The sequence below is a fragment of the Protopterus annectens genome, chromosome 5.part0 (assembly GCF_019279795.1).
Source record: "Protopterus annectens isolate FY-2018-M chromosome 5.part0, PAN1.0, whole genome shotgun sequence".
NCBI classification, from domain to species: domain Eukaryota; kingdom Metazoa; phylum Chordata; order Ceratodontiformes; family Protopteridae; genus Protopterus; species Protopterus annectens.
The window spans coordinates 1,088,146,217-1,088,165,951 of record NC_056735.1 but is presented as its reverse complement, the minus strand read 5'-3'; the positions used below and the strand labels follow the sequence as shown (position 1 = coordinate 1,088,165,951).

Here is a 19,735-nt window from a genome sequence, read left to right as displayed (position 1 = left end):
AAGAGCCTGGTAGAGATTTGATAACCTGAACAAGCAAGATGGTAACATGCTTGTATATTCATTTTGCAGGGAGGCATAATATGCCTTGTAGTGGGTCTTTGCTAGGCCAAAGTCTAAAGACCAGTAAAAGTTCTACTGAAAGTGGTGGTATAGCAGAGAACTTGTCATCTTATGCCTAGAAGATATGTTTGGGAGTCTGGTAACCCAGAGTTGTATATATATTCACCACAAAGGAAAAGATGGACCTCACCAGATTATGCTGCTTGCAGCAGGGAAAGAGGAAATTGGGCTTTGAATAAATTGCATTTTGGTATCTTCTGCTTTTCATTTTCTTACCTGTTCAGAGTTTTGAGGACCTTTGCCAAGACACCCCATGGTTGCTAAGAGTATTCTTTTACCTGGTCACCCCTTAGTTGAGTATTGGTTTTCCAGGTACTTGTATTTTTCATAGCACCTGAAACTGTTCCAGTCCAGGTTTGGCATGTTCCAGACAGGTGGGTTTTAATAGTAGATGATACCTGAGGGTCTAGCATATCCATTAGACTTTTGATTCCCCTGGGTTTCTCAGCTGATAATTTTGAAATGCTGGAAGTTTATATTAAACCAGACACCTGTTCCTCCTGGTTGGATGATGGTTCTGTGAACATAAAAGCATCACTTCCTCTCTCAGTTGTAGAAGTTGACCTACATGCAACACTTTGTGTGAGCCAAGCCTCTGTTCCAGGTCTGCATTGCATGTTTCAGCTGGTATGGCACAACCTCATTTAGGGCAGCAGTTTTGCACAGCACAGACTAGTCAAGCTGTTCTTGAAGGGTATTTTATTTATTTTCTGTTTAACTGGGCGGATGGAATGAACAGGAGACCCTTTTCAGCTATGACCCAATCAGAAGGGCAACTATAATTACAGTAAAAACAGTAAAATAAAAGAAATTTACAATACATTTGAAGACCAGTACAAGCATTAGTTACATTTAGTTAATATTTCACAGGTTTAACATAAACTGGAATCAGTACGGCTAGTTTAGATACGCAAAGTTAAACAAGTGTTGCTATTCGGTAATTGCTTGGTGGTTATAATTATCCATTGTCCTTAAAACATTTACATCAAATTTAATTGAAGAGATGCTATGAGAATGCCATCTTGAACCTGTACAATCTGATTCCAGAGAGCTGAGCTAACTGTAGAGAAGGCTGTTTTGCTCACAGGTGTCCTAAATGGAGGTTGATTGAGCAGGATAGTGTCTACCTGGGTTATTTCATAGAGTAAGAGGGTTTCCTAATTGGGAGTTGCCTTTTCATAGGGAGAAACTTTTATTTTTAGGATTTGTACAGTACTGTGCTGAGCAAGCAAGTAGTTCTTTCTGTTATAGGAAGACACTTTAGGCCTTTTAATAGGTTGTAGTGATGTGTTTGTGATTTGGCAAGTAAGGCAAATCTAGCAAATTTGCTTACTGTGACTTGCAGTTTAAACGTTATAAGAAGAGTGAAAAGTCCATATTTTTGTAGAACATTCTTAACTAGATCCTTGTGAACAGCAGATGAGAGATTTTGTAGCAGGATTTTTAGTTTTAATAAGATTTCGCTAATGTTTTCAGTGTATGTAGTAAAAGCTAATGATGGATAAAGGGTTAGATCTAAATATTTGTACTCTGTGTATGTATGTGACATTAAGAATAGGGTTGTTGTCACAAGTACTAATAGTTGAAAGGTGTTGCAGTTTCTGATAACACACAAAGAGCTTAACAGTTTTATGGTTAAAAGGTCAGAAGCTTATTTTGTATGGACAATTGACAGAGTTCTGAGAAGGACTGCTGGAATTTCCCTTGTTAGCTTGAAGTACATCATCTGCATAAAGAGTGAGGTTGTTGTGACCAACCAAACTTTCAATAGTGTCCTTAATGAATAGACAAGAGGAGAAGAGGACCTAACACAGAGTTTCTGGAGAAAACAGAAATTGTGCCATTGGTGAATATTTGGTTTTTGTAGAGAACTTGAAATGTTCTGCAGCTAAGATAGCAATGAAACGAATCTTGTAACATTTCTAGTGGTGCTTATCCTTCACCTTAGGACTTTAGTTTTATGAAATACTAGCTCCTCTGTATGCTTTTTGTGCCAGTAGTTAAGTGGGCCTTAATGTTGTCTTAGGTTCTTGTAAGAGCCGTTTTCTTAATTGCTGTTATGTTATTAATGGATTTGGAGAGGAGACAAGTCAGATATTTTACAAATGGAGTGGAGGCTACATTGTATTCTACGTGTTGCATAGCCAATTCTTCATTAACTGATGGTGCTTGTCTCCTTTGACCATCGAGATTGCACCTTCAGCTGCTGGTTTCAAGAATGTGCCCCCTCTGTGGGTATATGTTCAGTAGCTGTTTGATTGTTGATGTATCCTTTACCAGTCATTACTGATTGGTTCTTCACCATAGGACATTATCTTCTGCATTAGGACATTATCGTCTGCGTAACTGCTTCTTTGTTTTGATGTTTTTTTGACACAACCCCCCCCCCCCCCTGGTGCTGGGGGAAACTCCATAGCATTTGCTCGGGTGGGGATTGGGACCCATCATTCTAGTGACACACCTGCTTGCTTGGGTGAGGTGAATTAGTTTCTCCTGTGTCCATACTACACATTTGTATAGCATGATATATTTGCCAGATTATGAACTGGATCAGAGGTGATTCCCCGCAGTCCTCTGACGTCTCGCAGTAGTAACAGAACCCACCCCCCCAAAAAAAAAAAAAAAAACGTCCACACAGATGATGGTGATGTTGTAAGGCCTGTGTTTTGACTGATGAGCTGGAAAGAGGTCCTGGAGAGAGGATTATGGGTATGTTTAATTTAAAATAAGCTGGTTTGTAAAAACAAATAAGGTTTTCTGGTACATTGCTCACACAGTTTCTGTCTACTGCATCACAAATGCCATCTATTCTCATGTGGGCCAGGCTAACTAAGTAGTGCAGTCTTTACATTTATAAGGAAAGCCTTTCAATCTGTAAACCATCTACTGCTGCTAATGAAAAAAAAAAACTAACAGCGTCAAGGATTTGATGAGGGCCCCATAGGTTGGTTCATCGGCTGTGTATTGGATAGAACATTTAAAAGTCACCATTTAATAGTACTTTATTACACTGTAGCATATTTGGGTCAGAGGTAGCACAATGATCTGTTCTCTCTCTCTCTCTCTCTGCTGTTATTCTTTGTTTTCCTTCAGTGATGACGTAAAACCCTCATTTCCCTCCTCCTCAGTTAATAGGGGTAGTCCAGACAGCTCACCTCAAGTCTGATATTCTACCTGTGACCCAGATGTGAAAGGACCAACAAGAAAGATAGTACAAAAGACTAGTCCAGATAAAACCACCTGCGCAAGCAGATCTGGGAGACACTCCCTGATGCCTTCCATGTGGAAGGAATAAAGATGCCTTGTTGAAGTTTCATGTAGTTTATTCAGTTAAGTAGTAGATGGATGAGTGTTCTTGCTCTAATGCATTCAACAGGCAAGTTAAATAAAGTTACAGACCATTGTGGGAGGGTCCAGGGGAGCTGGTTGGAGGAAAGTCTAGGAGATTGAGAAACAAGGAGCCAATCCCAAGGTTTAGAGGTTAGTCTCAAGTATTCCTGAAATATCTGTGAGGGTTTACCAGCTCAGCAGCCGGTGGTACCTCATTCTTAGTTGAAGTCTTTCATTTTAACAAACAAAAAATGACAACACACACTGTGAGCTACCACTATAAACTATATTGAGCCTAAGCTTCATCACGTCCTTCTAGTAGAGTGCTTGGTAGAGTGACTTAGTTTGATCACTGAAGATGCTTTGTTTTATGAGGTTATCACCAGACTTTATTACCCTGTGTTGTATCGCATATAGTATGAGAGGCTTGGCTGCCTTTGTGGGCTCATGTTCCTTGAAGCAGATTCCCGTCAGTAAAGGGAAAGCGACTACAGACCCTGGGAATTATCGCCCCATTAGACTGACGAGTTTGATATGTAAGGCTATGGAGCGCATCATCATGGACCTAATTAACAATGATATAGAGAATCTCCAAACTCTAGATCCCACGCAATTTGGTTTTGTGAAAGGTAGATCATGCCTGCTCAACCTGGTTGACTTCTTTGAGTCAGTCACCAGAGTTGCAGAGAAGGGCAAGGCAGTTAATACAGCCTACCTCGATCTGGCCAAGGCCTTTGATACCATTTCCCACTCAGGAATTATTGATAAACTCACCAAGCTAGGCATTAACCCGTATATGACTAGATGGGTTGCAGATTGGCCGACTGCCAGCTTAGTCACAAGTAGAGTCCCACAGGGAACGGTCCTGGGTCCTCTCCTGTTTGGCATCTGCTTCTCAGAAGTCCAGGCCAACATGGAGGGACTCTGGCTGACCAAGTTTGCAGCCAGCTGCAAGCTGGGAGCCATTATTAACTCCCCAAGTGATGTAGACATCCTATAGGAAGGCCTCACTAACACCAATGACTGGTGTCGAAACCATGGCCTTAAGCTTAATGCCAAAAAATGCATTGTCATCCCCTTTGGGGAAAAAGCAGTTCCCACTAATTACCGCATTGGTGGGAGCCCACTGAACACTGAAGGCGTTATTAGAGATCTGGGGACACAGGTTGGCAGCAACTTCTCCTTTGACCACCACATTGCCACTGTGGTCAGAAATTCCTTCTGTGTGGCACATCTCATTACCAAGGGTTTTGCATCCAGGAAGAAAGAGGTCATCATCACTGCTTACTCTTCCCACATTAGGCCATTCTGAGTATAATGCCCCATTTGGCATATACCTCACTAGACATATGCAACAGCTGGAAATGCCACAGAAGTACCTCTCAAAGAGGATCCTAGGCCTTAAACACATGTCCTTCGTGGACAGACTCAAAAAACCTCCAGCTATTCTCTGTTTTATATCGTCTACTAAGATGCGATCTCTACTTGACTTGCAAAGCCATGTCTGACTCAGCTCTGTTAGAAATGCTACATCTAAAGAAATCCCAATACCTCCATACCACATGCTCCAGAGACCTCAACCTCATTACCACAGTTAACAGAACATGCTGGAGAGACAGATTCATAACCCATGCTCTGGAATAGATTTCCCATACATGTCAAGCAGAGCACCTCACTGGCCCTCTTCAAGAGATTAGAAAGCTCACCCTGGGGATCACTCCAGTGACTGTACTTGATAGAGGCACTAGGAGCTAACGTCAGATGGCACGATGCCCGGGCACTTCTATGGGCTAGGCTTGTAAAGGCTCCAGGGCCATTAGCCTAATACACACCAATGTACCTATGAAAGCTTTTACAGAATGTTTCCCAGTCTGACTTGTCCTTATCGATACTTGTATCATATATAATATGAGAGGTTGTGCCAGCTTATACAGAGCTCATATTATTATGAAGGACTAATCTTCTCTTATTTGGCAAAAAGAATTACAGTGCCTGCTTATTAAGAGGCTCATTTTTATTTTATTTATTTTATTTTTATTTTATATTTGTTGACCGGGCTAGTCCAGCTGGATATATGTCCATTTTCAGTGGAGGCCCTGGGAGAAAAGCTTCAATGGTTATTACAAGTTTAAACAGAAATGGCCATAACAAGATGAAATTTATAAACAAAGTGAGTTAGTACATGCAATACACATGCAAACAGAAATAGCCATAACAAGATAACATTCATAAGCAAAATGAGTAAATACTTGCAATACACAAATTTGATAATATCAAAACAGAGTAAATAATAAATTGTCTTACAAATATGGTAAAATATTTTTTTTTTTCCAATGGTCATACAGTATATATGAGATAACATATATCTACAAAGATGTTATGTAAGGGGGGAGCTAGCAAGGATACAGGGAAAAGAGAAGGAAAGAATTAAGGTAGAGGAAAGGAAGAAGGAAGGTTAATCTGGGTTGGTACAGGAACAGAGCCAGTATTTATTGAGATGTATTTTCAGTTGTCTTTTAAAGAGTGGACAAAGATGAGATATCGGATGGTAGTTTGTTCCACATTTTTCCAACAGAGTTGGAAAAAAGGCAGTCACCTGCAGAGTTATTGGGTTTGGTGATATTAACCAGTAGCTTGTTTGAAGAACGTAGGTGTTTCAGGTTATTGTATGGAGTAATGAGGTTAGAGAGTATTGGTGTTTTCGATGGTTGATATAGAATTTTGTGAGCTATTAAGAGCTGTTGATAAATGAGCTTGTTAGGAAGTTCAAGCCAACCTAGTTGTTTTAGGTTCAGACAGTGGTGAGTTCTGAACATAGATCCTATAGCAAATCGAGCAATATTATGGTAAGATGTAGTAAGTTTCTTGAGGTTATTTTTAGAGAGATTAGTATAAATAGGGGAAGCATATAGAAGGGTAGAGATAAGGTGAGATCTGGCTAAGGTGGTCCTAGCTTCAGGTATAAGGAAGGATTTGATTCTATAAAGGGATTCAATCTTTTTGTTAAGTACTTTTATTGTGTTGTTGATATAAGAATCAAAATTGAGATTGTTGTCAATAGTTATTCCTAGTAGTTTTGTAGTAGAATCAGGAGAAATCAGATTGTTATCAGTGGAAGTAATAGAGAAGTTTAGAGGGTAGATTTACGGGTAGGTGAGAACAGTAACAATTTGGTTTTCTTGGGGTTGAGGAGTAGGCAACGGTCAGAGAACCAGTGTTCAACAGTGGTGAAAGCTTTTTGGGTAAGAGACTGTAGTTCATTTTGAGAGGGAGCAGTGCAGATTATAGTAGAATCATCTGCATATTGTATGCAGGTAGTGTTAGGGATAGCTGATTGGAGGTCATTAATAAAGATAGAAAATAGGAGGGAGCCTAGGATAGACCCTTGAGGTACACCTAAAGAGATAGGAAGGAGATTAAATAGTGAATTTTTTCAAAGTACTGCCTGCTGACTGTTTTCTAGGTAAGATGTAAACCAAATTAAGGAAGGGGGATCGAGTGCAAGAGATTTTAGTATGTGCAGAAGAAGTTTATGATTAACCATGTTAAAAGCTTTTGATAGGTCTATGAAGATAGAAGATAATAGATTATTGTTGTTGCGGTTATAGTTGATGGAGTTGGTAAAGGAGAGTAATGCAGTGGTGGTACTGTGGGAAGGTCTAAATCCATGTTGACAGTAGGTGGTTAAGTAGTTGTTTATGGATACATTTTTCCATGATTTTAGCTATAGGTGATAGTGCTATGGGACGAAAGTTTGAGAAGTCATTAGAATTGCCCCCTTTGTGTAGTGGGATGATGCGAGATATCTTCCAGATAGAAGGGAAAATTCCTTCATTTATAGATCTATTTATCAGGGTAGAAATGGGATAGGCAGTGGCTTTGGCTCCTATCTGCAAGAATTCTGCAGGAAGTTTATCTGCAGAGGGGGTGGTGGGTTTAAGTTTTTGGAGTAGAGATAAGATAAAGGAGGTTGATACAGGTTGTAAGTGAAGGGGAGGATGAGTCTTTAAAGTAGGTGAGAGTAGTTTAGAGGTGTCAGGAGATAGGTGATTTGCAAGAGTTTGGATGGTATTGGTGAAGAAAGAGTTGAAGTCATTAGCTATTTGTGTGGGATTGTTTGGGTTAGAGTCCTGGGGGTTTGGTGTGATTGACTGGCCTTGGGGATAAAAGATTATTAATACTGGCCCAGAATTTCTTAGGTTCTTTTTTGGTGGTTTGTTGTAATTGAAAGTAATAGTTCTTTTTATCTGTCAGGATGGCTTTTTTTGTACTGTTTCTAAGCGCTCTGAAGTTTTGGTGGTCAGTTAGGTTCTTAGTAGAACGCCATTTATCCCAAGATTTATTTCTGAGAATGATTTTTTGCTTAGTATTGTTGGTTAGCCAGGGTGCTGCATGTACATATATATGTACATGATTAATGTGACCAGTTCCTATTCTTTTTCCTGATGTAGGGAAGGTAGTCACTTAGAGCCACATTAGGTGACTCCCACTTTTTGAACAACACGTGCATCCCGAGAAATAGCTTGTATATGAGCCTCTAATAAGCAGCCACTGTACACATTTTTGCTAAACAGGAGAAGATTAGTCTTTTACAATGTATTTCAGGAGATATGAACTCCATAACAGTGGATACAAGCATTGATAATAAATTAGACTGGGAAAAGTTCTGTTATAAAGCTTTCATAATCTGCTTCAGGGAATACGAGACCCGCAAACGTAGGCACAGCCTGTCATAGTACATGTGATACCAAACAGGCCAATAGTCTGGTGATAGCCTCCTAAAAGCAGGCATTTGTTATGATCAAACTGTAAACCACTCTATTAGATGGACCTTATGAAGCTCAGGTGAAAGTGTTTTTTCTTAAATATAGTTCTATAGTGGAAGCTCACGGTGTGTTGTCATGTTTTGTTTAAGATAAAAATAAAAACCTTTTAACTAGGGATGAGCTTCCACAGGCTGCTGAGATGGAAAACCGTCATGAATCTTTAAGGAATATTCAAATAAGGGACTGACCTCTAAGCTTTGGGATTGGCTCCTTGTTTTTCCATCTCAGATTTTCCTTCAGTCACCTCCCCTGGATCCCTCCCACCTTTGTTTGTTACTGCCCTTAAATAACTTGCCTGTTGAGTGTAATGTATTAGACCAAGAACAATTGTCCATCTATCTACCTAACTGAATAAACTTCTTGAAACTTGAACAAGGTGTCTTCATTCCTCCCACAGGAAGGGCATCAGAGAGAGAGCCTCCCAGGTCTGCTAGCTTAAGTGATTTTATCTGGACTAACCCTTTGTACTACATTTCCTCCTCAGTTAATAGTACAATTATATATTCCTTGCGTGTGACATCATATCTTCCTTTATTTAAACAGTGTTAAAAGAAGACTTCTTAAAATTATGATAGTGGTTTCAGTTAATAGACTTTCAGTTGTTTTGCCATCTCTGTATGTCTTTTTTTTAGCACATCATAGAGGTTTATATCGGCACAACCCTTATAGTTGTAGATTCCCGTAGTAATATTTTTCAGGTAAGTAAATGCCAGCAGTGCATTGGCCTTTGGCTTGATCTCTCTCTTTTAATCCGCTTACTATATGTGTTGTTATGCTTAAGCAAATTAGATCCTGTTGGAGGATACCAGACTCTCATTCAAGTTAAGTTTAACCTTACTTATTAGTTTCATTCCTAAAACTCATTTACCTCCTCCATGTACTTTAATCTCAAGTCAGAACACCTCTATAGCAAACAGCTGTCAACAAGATCTGTCATTTTATTTCAGTCTCAAATAACTTTGAGCACTACTGGCCACTCTCCAGCTACCATGTGTTGCTTTTAAAATACTTGATCAGTACTGGCTCCCTCCCCTAACTGACTCAAGTCTTCGGGCATCAGTCTACTAGCCCTGCACAGATTTAGTTTTTGCTCATCTGTTGGAAAAAGAAATGTCTACAATATGGCCTCAACTGACTGAAATTGCCTGCTGCTACACATCAGAAATGAGTGTAGTTACTATTCAGGAGCATGGTGTCAGTCCACCTCTTAAGCCTCTGTGACTGCCAGTGGCTGAGAGATGCAGATTTAAGTCTTGGCATTTAGATGGAACTTAACAGCCATACTACAGAGTAGTTAAAGCATATTGGTTACTTAATTTTTTTTGTACGCAAGGTTCTAAGTGCCATTGCTTAACTCATTTATAAATGCCCTTTTGTCAGACTCTTGCTTAATTTTGTCTCTTGTGAATATACAACGTTGTAAATATTCCATGATTGTTAAAATCCTCACTTTGGTGTTAATTCTAACAAGTTATGCTCTTATTTATTCTCTACAGTTTACTAACTGTTAATGCTGTAATTGCTAACGTGAGCCGGGTCATGGCTGCAAAGAGCCTTCTGACCAACCCACCCAGATAAATGAAATAAATAAACCACTTAAGTATTAAAGATTTAAAAAAATAAATAAATAGCATGGTTTACCTAGTGTGAATAGAAGAGCTATTCCGTGTGCTGCTTCATGTTCATGAATATTGTGCCAACATCTGGTAGACTGCTGTTTCTATCTTGGAGGGAAAAGTCAGAGTTAGTCTTTGTGCTTCTGGCCATTGTCAGATGTTCATCGTGTTACACTGCTGCAGTCATTACACTTGGGTTATCCTGCCGTCAGGTGGTCCCGTAGTCGGCCTGAGTTTCAAAGTCTTGGTCCGGCGTCGGTTGCTGTCGCCTCTTCCCTGACGTCAGTGCGCCAGGGGTATATAAGATGCATACGACACCATTCTCTTCAGTCTTTCTTGCCGCGTGGTGCCCGAAGCAGAAGCAGTTCGCAAGTGCCAGTCGGCTGACTCCTGAGATATTCGAAGTCTAATTTCAGACCCAAAGTCTTCACTAAAGCTAAGTACCCCATTGGGGAAACTTTTTTCTTGCCTCAGACCGATGTCAGAAATAGTTGTTAATTGTATTTCTTGTGGGAAGCAAATATCTCATAAGGACTTCTAATCTTACTGTAGTCCATGCCTAGGCCCTGATCACGACATCACTAGTTGTCGATTTTGTGCTAGATTTAACAAACGCACTATAAAAAGACGTTTTGATTTTGCTTTGCACTACTTTGTTGGACCCAAGGTTCAATTATACGATGCCGTCGTATCAGCCGATGACCTCAATACCGAAAAAACGCAAAGATAAGGATAAAGACAGGCATCCGAGGTCCAAAACCAACGACAAAAATTCTTCTAGGCCAGTCGCCAGTTCACCGGTTCTCAGTGAGGCACTTTCGCAGCCCCTGACACCCGCTACCTCAGAACCACAGGCCGCTTCCGACTCCCACGTGGAGACATCTAGGCCTCTGGAAACTCAAGGTATTGGGCCTACGGAAACTAATCCCTCAGATGGGTCCGGAGCCACTGAGCAGGCATCGGCTTCTGAGAGTGTTTTCAGACCTTCACAACTTACCATTAAAACAACAGCCAAGACAAAGGTACCATTAAAGACAAAGAAACAAGTACAGCATTCTCCAGGACAGTCCTCCATGCCTAAGAAACAGACGCTTAAAATGGCCGAAGACCTCATTACTCTAATCAGGGGTTCCCATCCCCCGCCTGAGAAAAGGCCTAGGCAGGATACTCCTCTGATCAGATTTCCATTTCCTCTGATTCCTCTTCAGACCAGGGATACTCTTACCCCCCTATGAGGACTCTGATGCTGAAGAATCTATCCCTTCAGCCTCTCCTCCTGAGGATTATTCTTTTGGGGAAACTTTGCTTACCATGAGGGAGCATTTCCATTGGGAAAGCCAGGATTACTCAGAATCCAAGAAAAGGCTCAGGGATTTCTTCTTATTGCCTCAACACAGGCCCCTGACTATTCTGCCAGTGCTAGATATTGTGGATGACGTGTTTATCTGAATCCAGTTTATCTCCTGACTCTTTGCCCCCTGCTCCAGCCAGGCCAGATAGGTATTATGGAGTCCCTGACTCTCACAAGTTTCTTTACAAAAACCCTTCTGCTGATCCAGAAACTATTTCCCAGGGTCCAAAAGGGGTTAAGGCTTCCATTGCAAAAAATCCAGTACCGTCAGACAGAGATTCCAGAGCTTTGGATAGATGGGGGAAGAAAGTATACACTTCTGCAACTTTAGCAGTAAGAGCTTTAAACTGCCAGTTTCACATGCTTAAGTGCCAACAATATTTAATGGCTTAGTTAAAACAGAAAATGCTTGCAAGCTCAGAAGCTCCTGATTGTAAAGAAATGCAGGATTTATTACATGCAGTTGAACAGGTGGGAAAACATACTCTGCAATGTGGTTTTGATTCTTTAGAGGCCTCTTGTAGAGCCACTGTTACAGGTTCTGAGATTCGTAGACATGCTTGGTTAAAAGAACAAAGTTTACCTGATCATGTTAAAGCAAATTATTGGATGCTCCTTTACAGCATGATACTTTGTTTGGTGTTAAGGCAGAAGAGGTGTTAAAGAAAACAGAGGATAAAGCTAAATCTATGCAAACAGTCAAGGATTTCTTACAGGTGCAGCCACCTCAGTTTAACAGAAATTGGCCAACAAAGAATTGGTCCTTTCCAGTGTCAGACAGGCCACAGAGAGGCAGATACAGACGCCCAAGAGGCAGATCTCAACCCCAAGGCTCAAACAGACAACGACAGTGGGGCACCTCAACCCCAAAAGGTGGTGAGGACAAGTCTCAACCTTACAGGAAACAGTCACAATGACTTTCCCCTTTATACGCCAAGCACGTCCCTTTTGGAAGCCCCCTTAGGGGGGAAAACTAGCACTTTTTTCACAAAACTGGCAAACAATCACCCAGGACAAATGAGTCTTGAATATTGTGTCTCATGGTTACATATTCCACTTTCATACTTTACCAAGGCTAAAAGGAATGCCAGACCTGCCACAAAATCAATGGGCAGAGGCGCAAAAACATATTTCAGCCCTCATGGACATGAGAGCTATTCAAACAGTACCACAACAGGAACAAGGACAAGGATTTTATTCAAGACTCTTCCTGGTCCCCAGAAAAGACAAGACCTGGAGGCCCATACTAGACCTTTCAATTCTGAATACTTACCTGGATATTCCAAAATTCAAAATGTTGACATTACATCAGCTTCTACCCATGCTGGGCAGAAAGGCTTGGCTTGTTACTCTGGACCTCAAAGAGGCATACCTGCATGTCCCTATCAGACCAAATTGCAGAAGATACCTCAGATTCAAAGCTGGTACAATGCACTACCAATTCTCTGCACTGCCCTTTGGCTTATCTACTGCGCCCAGGATCTTCACAAAGTGCCTGGCACCAGTGATTGCATTTTGCAGACAAAAAGGAATTCAAATATATCCATACCTGGATGACTGCCTCATTCAAGCAGAGACAAAGGACATTCTTCTACAGCATCAGGCGTTTGTAAAAAGTTTGCTAATTTCTCTAGGGTACACAGTAAACGAAAAGAAGTCAAAACTAGTGCCCTCGCAACAGATTATATTCCTTGGTGCCAGCTTAAATGCAATGGCCCAGATGGCTTACCTCACGCCAGACAAACAAGTTCAGCTAACACAATATTTTCAGTTGCTGGCAAGAAAGTCCCATCTCTCTGCAAGAAAAATTCTGCAGGCCCTGGGATTCATGGCATCCTGCATACTACTAATACCATATGCCAGACTGCATATGAGGAAATTACAATTGTACCTAAAAAGTGTTTGGACTCGACACACTCACAGTTTAGAAGCAGTAATACCAATGATTCCCTGCCTACAACAGGACTTTCGATGGTGGGCACAGGCATGTCACCAGAACAAGGGTCAGCCTTTTACCCAACCCACAGCCAGCAAAGTCTAACAACAGATGCTTCGGATTACGCCTGGGGAGCACATATGGCAGAAAAATGCATTCAGGGCAAGTGGACCACAGACCAGATGCATCTTCGCATCAATCAAAAAGAGATGTTGGCTGTTCAAAATGCCCTAACAGCTTTCAAGGACCTTCTACATGCAGGACAATTACTTCTGAAGACAGACAACACCACAGTAATGTGGTACATAAACAAGCAAGGGGGCACTCATTCTTATCCCCTATGCAGGCAAGCCGTGACCTTGTGGAACACAGCTCTAGCGTATCAAGTCCACCTGCAAGCACAATTCCTGCCAGGAAAGAAAAATACTCTGGCAGACGATCTAAGCAGAAGTATCATGGACCCTCATGAATGGAAATTGAATCCACAAATATTCACCATGGTAACGCAAAAGTGGGGATGCCTAGACATAGATCTTTTTGCCTCCCCACTGAATTGCCAAGTACAAAAATTCTGCACAAGGACTTATCACAAACAAGCATGGAAAGTGGATGCTCTTCTGTTCAGCTGGAAAAACCTAAAAGTTTATACCTTCCCGCCACTGCCTCTCCTTTCAAAGGTACTCCTAAAAGCCAGACAAGAAAAACCACAGATGATCCTGATTGCTCCAGACTCTCCACACCAGCACTGGTACCCTTTTTTAAGCAACTTGGCTCAAGGACCACCATGGAGTTTGCCTCAAATTCCACACCTTCTGACTCAACAAAACAATCAGATCCTGCACGGTCAGCTCAAAACCCTAAACCTGACTGCATGGCAGATACATTAGTCAAACAGGCAACACCTCTCTCTCAAGCTGTTATGGATGTCATTTTGGAGGCCAGGAGGCCTAGCACCAGGAAAGCTTACTCAGAAAAATGGAAGAGATTCTGCGCCTGGAACCAGGCTCAAAGCCTTGACCGTCTTGTTCCAAACATTCCTCCGATTTTACAATACTTAACTGAGATGCTGGACAGAGGCCTATCCTTCTCCTCAATTAAGATCCACGCCTCTGCCATTTCAGCACATTGCAACACGGATCCTCCTTTATTCTCTCATCCCTTGCTAAAGCAGTACCTCAGAGGGGCTAAAAACATAAGACTGCCCTGGAGAGCACCAACACCAACTTGGGACCTCAATTTCGTTTTGGAAACACTGACCCTACCACCTTTTCAGCCAGCCAATACAGCCGATCTAAAATTTTTATCATAGGTTCATACTAGGCTATCTGCCCTAGGGCATTTATAAGCCTAGCCCGAGTGTGTGTGGCTTTTGCCACCCCTTGGAATGAGAATACTATGCCCATTTAGGGTTTAGTTTACTGTGCCTCTGTCTAGTAGTAACACAGAAATGACCCCCGGGGTAAACCTACGATCTCCCATCCACTCGAAAGATTTCTCTTGAAGAGAGTCAGTGAGGGGCTCTGCCTAACATGGACTGGGATTCTGTTCCAGAGTGTAGGGAGCCTCTGGGTTATGAATCTGTCCCTCCAGCACGTCCTGTTAATTTCTGTGTTGAGGTTCAAATCTCTCGCGGCTCTGGTGGATTTGGATTTTCTGAGGTGGAGCATGTCCATTAATTCCAGATTGGACATGGCCTTGTATGTCAGACATAGATCGCCTCTGAGTAGGCGGTATGCGACTAAGTAGAGCTGGAGTTTCTTCAGCCGGGCAGCATATGTTTGAGACCCTTGATTCTCTTGGTGAGGTACTTTTGGAGTCTTTCTAACTGCTGCAGGTGTCGGGTAAGGTACATCCCAAATGGGACATTGTACTCAATTATGGGCCTGATAAGGGAAGAGTATAGGGGCACAATGACCTCTCGATCTAGATGTGAATCCTTTCATGATAAGGTGGGTGATATAGAAGGTCTTCCTAACCACCTTGGCAACGTGAGTGTCAAATGAGAGGTTACTGTCAACTTGGGTCCCTAAGTCCTTGATTAATTCTTCCGTACTTAATGGATTGCCACCTATGTGGTAATTTGTGGGTACTTTGTTTTTCCCAAAGGGTATGACTATACTTTTTTTGGCGTTCAGTTTAAGGCCATGGCTCTGGCACCAGTTATCCGTTTCTATGAGGCCTTTCTGAAGGATGCTTGTGTCCGCTGGAGTATCAATTATGGCGCCCAGTTTGCAGTCATCTGCGAACTTTGTGAGCCACAATCCTCCTATGTTTGCTTGCACCTCGGAAAAATAAATGGCGAACAAGAGGGGTCCCAGGACCGAGCCCTGTGGGACACCGCTTGTGACTGGCTTAGAGTCTGAAATGGCTCCAGCAATTCTGACCTTGTGGGTTCTGTCCTTGAGCCAGTTTGCAACCCATCTTATGACATATGGGTTTACATTTAAGCTGGTGAGCTTGTCTATGATCCCAACTGGGGTATTGTGTCGAAGGCTTTTGCAAGATCAAGGTAGGCTGTGTGAACTGCCTTACCCTCATCAATGGCCTTAGTGACTGTTTCAAAAAAGTCGACCAGGTTCAAAAGGCAGGATCTGCCCTTGGCAAAGCTGAACTGGGTAGGATCCAGTGTCTGTAGGTCCCCAGTGTCTTTGTTTATGAGTTCCATAATGATCCTCTCCATAGCTTTACAGACCAGGCTCGTCAATCTTATGGGGCGGTAATTTCCAGGGTCCGTAGAAGCACCTCCTTTGTGGAGTGGGACCACTGTTGCTATACGCCATTCTTTGGGTACGTATCCTGTAGTAAGGCTAAGATTAAACAGCAGCCTAATGTGCAGGTTTAGTTCCTCTTGGAGTCCATGTAGCACGCAACCCGGGACACCGTCTGGTCCCATTGATGCTGTGTTTTTAGCTTTGGATAGGGCGGCTCTCACCTGGGCATCTGAGATGTCAGGGAGGCTACACTCTACTGGGATAGATATTTTTCCTTTTGGGGGGGAAGGGGGAGAGAAATTTGCACTGAACCTGTCTGCCAGTATATTGGCAATGTCTGTGGGTTCAGTGTATTTTTTGTCATTTTGGACTAACTCTGAGCTTATCTTGGAGTTTCCACCCAGGTTTCTAACATAACTAAAGAAGGTCTTGTGATTGTCTTTAGTGTCTTTTGCGATTTTTCTCTCGAAGTTGGCCTTGGATGATTTTATGAGTGATCGTAGTTTTTTGCTAGTACTGATCAGGGATGCCTTCCCTTTTGAGGATTTTGCTCTGTCATGTAGTAGCTTCCTCCTCCTGTTGTAAAGCTTGTTTATGGCTGGGATCCACCAGACAGGACGCCTGCCTTTGGGGGAATGGGTCTTGGTTTTATTTGGGATTGCATGATCCATGCATTCTTGAAGGTGTCCGTAGAAAGCGTTTATAAAGGATTCAGCGGTGTGGGCTGTGGTTTTCACTGGCCCAGGGGCCTTGAAGGATACCACTTCAGTCTTGAGAAGTGTGAAGTCAGCTTTTGAGAAATTCTTCACTGTGGTCTTTTGTACTGGGGGTGGGGGCGGGATGTGGATTTCCAGTGAGATTAATTTATGGTCTGATCTCACCAATGAGGGGTATACTTCCGGTGTGGTGCATTGTATTCCCCATGTTTGTGATAATCAGGTCTAGTATATTATCTCCTCTTGTGGGAGTGGTGACTAGTTGTTCCATCGCATTTGAGTTTATGAATTCTAGGAACCTTTGGGCTAGGGTGTTGGGGCTTGAGTAATGCTCCCAGTCTATGTTTGGGTAGTTGAAGTCTCCCAATATGATGGTATTTGGAGAGACACATTCGTACTCTCCAGTGTCTTCAGGAAGGCTGAGTGGGGTTCCTGGGTTTGAGAGGGTGGTCTGTAGCATGCTACAAACTGTAGGGCAGTTTTGCCTATGGTTAGTTGCACCTGGATGGTCTCAGATGATTCGTGCGTTGCCACTAACCTGGAGGTGTGGGTATCTTTGAATATGGATACTCCCCCTCGTTTTGTGGTTCAGTCCAAGTTTTGAGGCCGGAAAGCATGGTATGAGGTATAACCTGGTAGTGCTGGGTGCTCTCAGGAGCCTTGAACCAGGTTTCAGTCACTGCACAGACATCGATGTTCTCCATACTGAGGAGGGCTTTGAGAGCGTGCATCTTGAGGTTTAGACTTCTGGCGTTGAGCAGCATTACCCTTAGTTTTTTTCCAGTTGTGTTTTCTAGGGAGGTGGGTTTGTCTTTTGAGCCTTGTCTAAAAAAGGCACTATGGGGGTGGCAAGAGCCTTGGCCAATATCCGGAAGCCCAGGGGTGACGGGTGCAAGACGTCCCTTGCGAAGCAGCATGGCTTGTCAAGCATGTCATCCCAAGCAGACAGACATTGGATCCCCTTAGAATGACACCAGTAATTGATCCAATTGTTAAAGCTGATCATTTTGTCTTTGTACTGTGGCATCATTCTTGATGAGGGTAAGATGCTGGTCAGGGTCATACCAGCCTGGGCTACATAATCAGAGAGCTCCTCTATGTCTCTTTTCATGTAGTCCAGGGAGGTACGTCTCAGGTCATTCACACCGGCATGGACAATGACTGAGTCATATTTGTACTTGCTTTGGAGTGACCTGAGTGCTTTTGTTATGCGGCGGATTCTAGCGCCCGACAGGCAGCTTACTGTAACCTTTTCCTTGTTCAGTCTGGTGAGCGGGACGTCAGTGTGTCTGACTATGGAGTCACGTATTACAAGTGTATCAGGCATGTTGTTTGGCCTTAAGGGCTGTGACTGTTTGGCACACTGACTTTGTGAACTATGTGTTGCATGTGCTGTGTTTTGAGGTAGTGGTTGCTTGGATGTCTGCTTTGGAGGCCTCTGTTGTTTTGGTAGATTTTTAATTAGATCCTCCGAGTATGTTTTTGTGTGTTTGTGTGTTTGGTTTGCAGTTGTGATAGGTCTATGTGAGACTGGGTTTGTGGTGAGTGTGGTTACCTTCTCCTCCTGACTGGTTTTGCCAGTACTGAGTCGAGAGAGCTCAGCCTCCAGTTTGGCTATATAGTCACATCTCTCACATATATTTGTATTTGTTGGGAGGAGGAGAGGGTTGTGTGTGTACATGAGGCAGTTGTAACATTGCCTCAAGATTCCCAGATTCACCAGCTGAACTGGAGAGGACGCCAGTAATTGACCCTTCGACATGCTAGAATAGTGTAAGGTATTGCTGTGTAACTGAGTCAGAAAGGACCTATGGGGTAATGGGTATTCAAGGGGATTGTAGGTGGATGTAGTGCTTTCTTTTTGTTTGAGTGCTTTACCTGTGTATAAATGCTTTAGGAGCAAGTGCTGGGCTTTTTGGATAGAGAATAGACTGTTTAGATTGAAAGTAGAGCAGTTCTAAGGGAAAAACTGAAGAGTAGACTTTGGAAAACAGCTCTGCTCCTGGCAGTAACCTCAGCACGAAGAGTCTCAGAGCTACAGGCATTAATGGCAGTGGAACCTTTTATAATTTTTCATCAGGACAGGGTATCTTTAAGCACAAACCCTACCTTTATGCCAAAAGTGGTATCTAGTGTGGCTCTTAACCAAACCATCCATTTGCCAACTTTTTATCCAAACCCCCAGAATAAAGGGGAGAAACTTCTGCATTTTTTGGACATACACAGGCAGCAACGCTTCTACTTGGACAAAACAAAGTCTTTCAGGAAAACTGAGCAACTGTTTGTAGAATATGCTGCAGGATCACAGGGCAAGGCTATCTCAAAGCAGACTATATCCAAATGGATAGGACACTGTATTCGGTACTGCTACACACAGCATGGAAAATCAGTCCCAAATAACATTAGGCCACATTCCACCAGGGCAACAGCCACTTCAACAGCCTTTCTCAGAGGAGTACCTACTAAGGAAATTTTGGAGGCTGCAACTTGGAGTTCAGTGCACACCTTTACCAAGCATTACCATCTGCCTCTTTACTCTAAATCCAGAGCAGGATTTGTCACTGCAGTTCTGCAGGGCCTCATAGCCAATCCTAACTCTTTGTAGACCAGCCACCCAACCTCAGCTTTGGGATTCTACCCAAGTGTAATGACTGCAGCAGTGTAACATGATGAACATAGTACAGTTTTGTACCTACCATAAATGTAGATGTTAGTGTTCACACTGCTGCAGTCCAGGTTACCCTCCCTCCATCCACTCTGAACTAGCTGGACTTATCTATACCCTTTCTATCCTATACAACCTTTGGGGTGTATTTGCTGGTAACTGAAGGTATTGTTTTTATGGTGTATTTTTAATTAGCAATATGTATTGCCTACCTACTTGGGGGCACCTGACATCTGGGGCAAGAAAAACTGAAGAAAATGGCGTCAGATGCATCTTATATACCCCTGGCGCACTGACGTCAGGGAAGAAGCGACAGCAACCGACACTAGACCAAGACTTTGGAACTCAGGCCGACTGCGGGACCGCCTGACTGCAGGATAACCCAAGTGTAATGACTGCAGCAGTGTGAACACTCGAACATCTACATTTATGGTAGGTACAAAACTGTACTTTTTGCCTTTTCT

The 19,735-nt window shown here is 42.6% G+C and overlaps 1 protein-coding gene across 1 annotated transcript in view; it reads left to right on the top strand.

Annotated features, from left to right (window-relative positions):
* Positions 1-19,735, top strand: part of MAP4K4 (mitogen-activated protein kinase kinase kinase kinase 4) — a 3,343,981-nt gene that overhangs the window by 1,418,884 nt on the left and 1,905,362 nt on the right. The gene's annotated exons all lie outside the window — the stretch shown is intronic.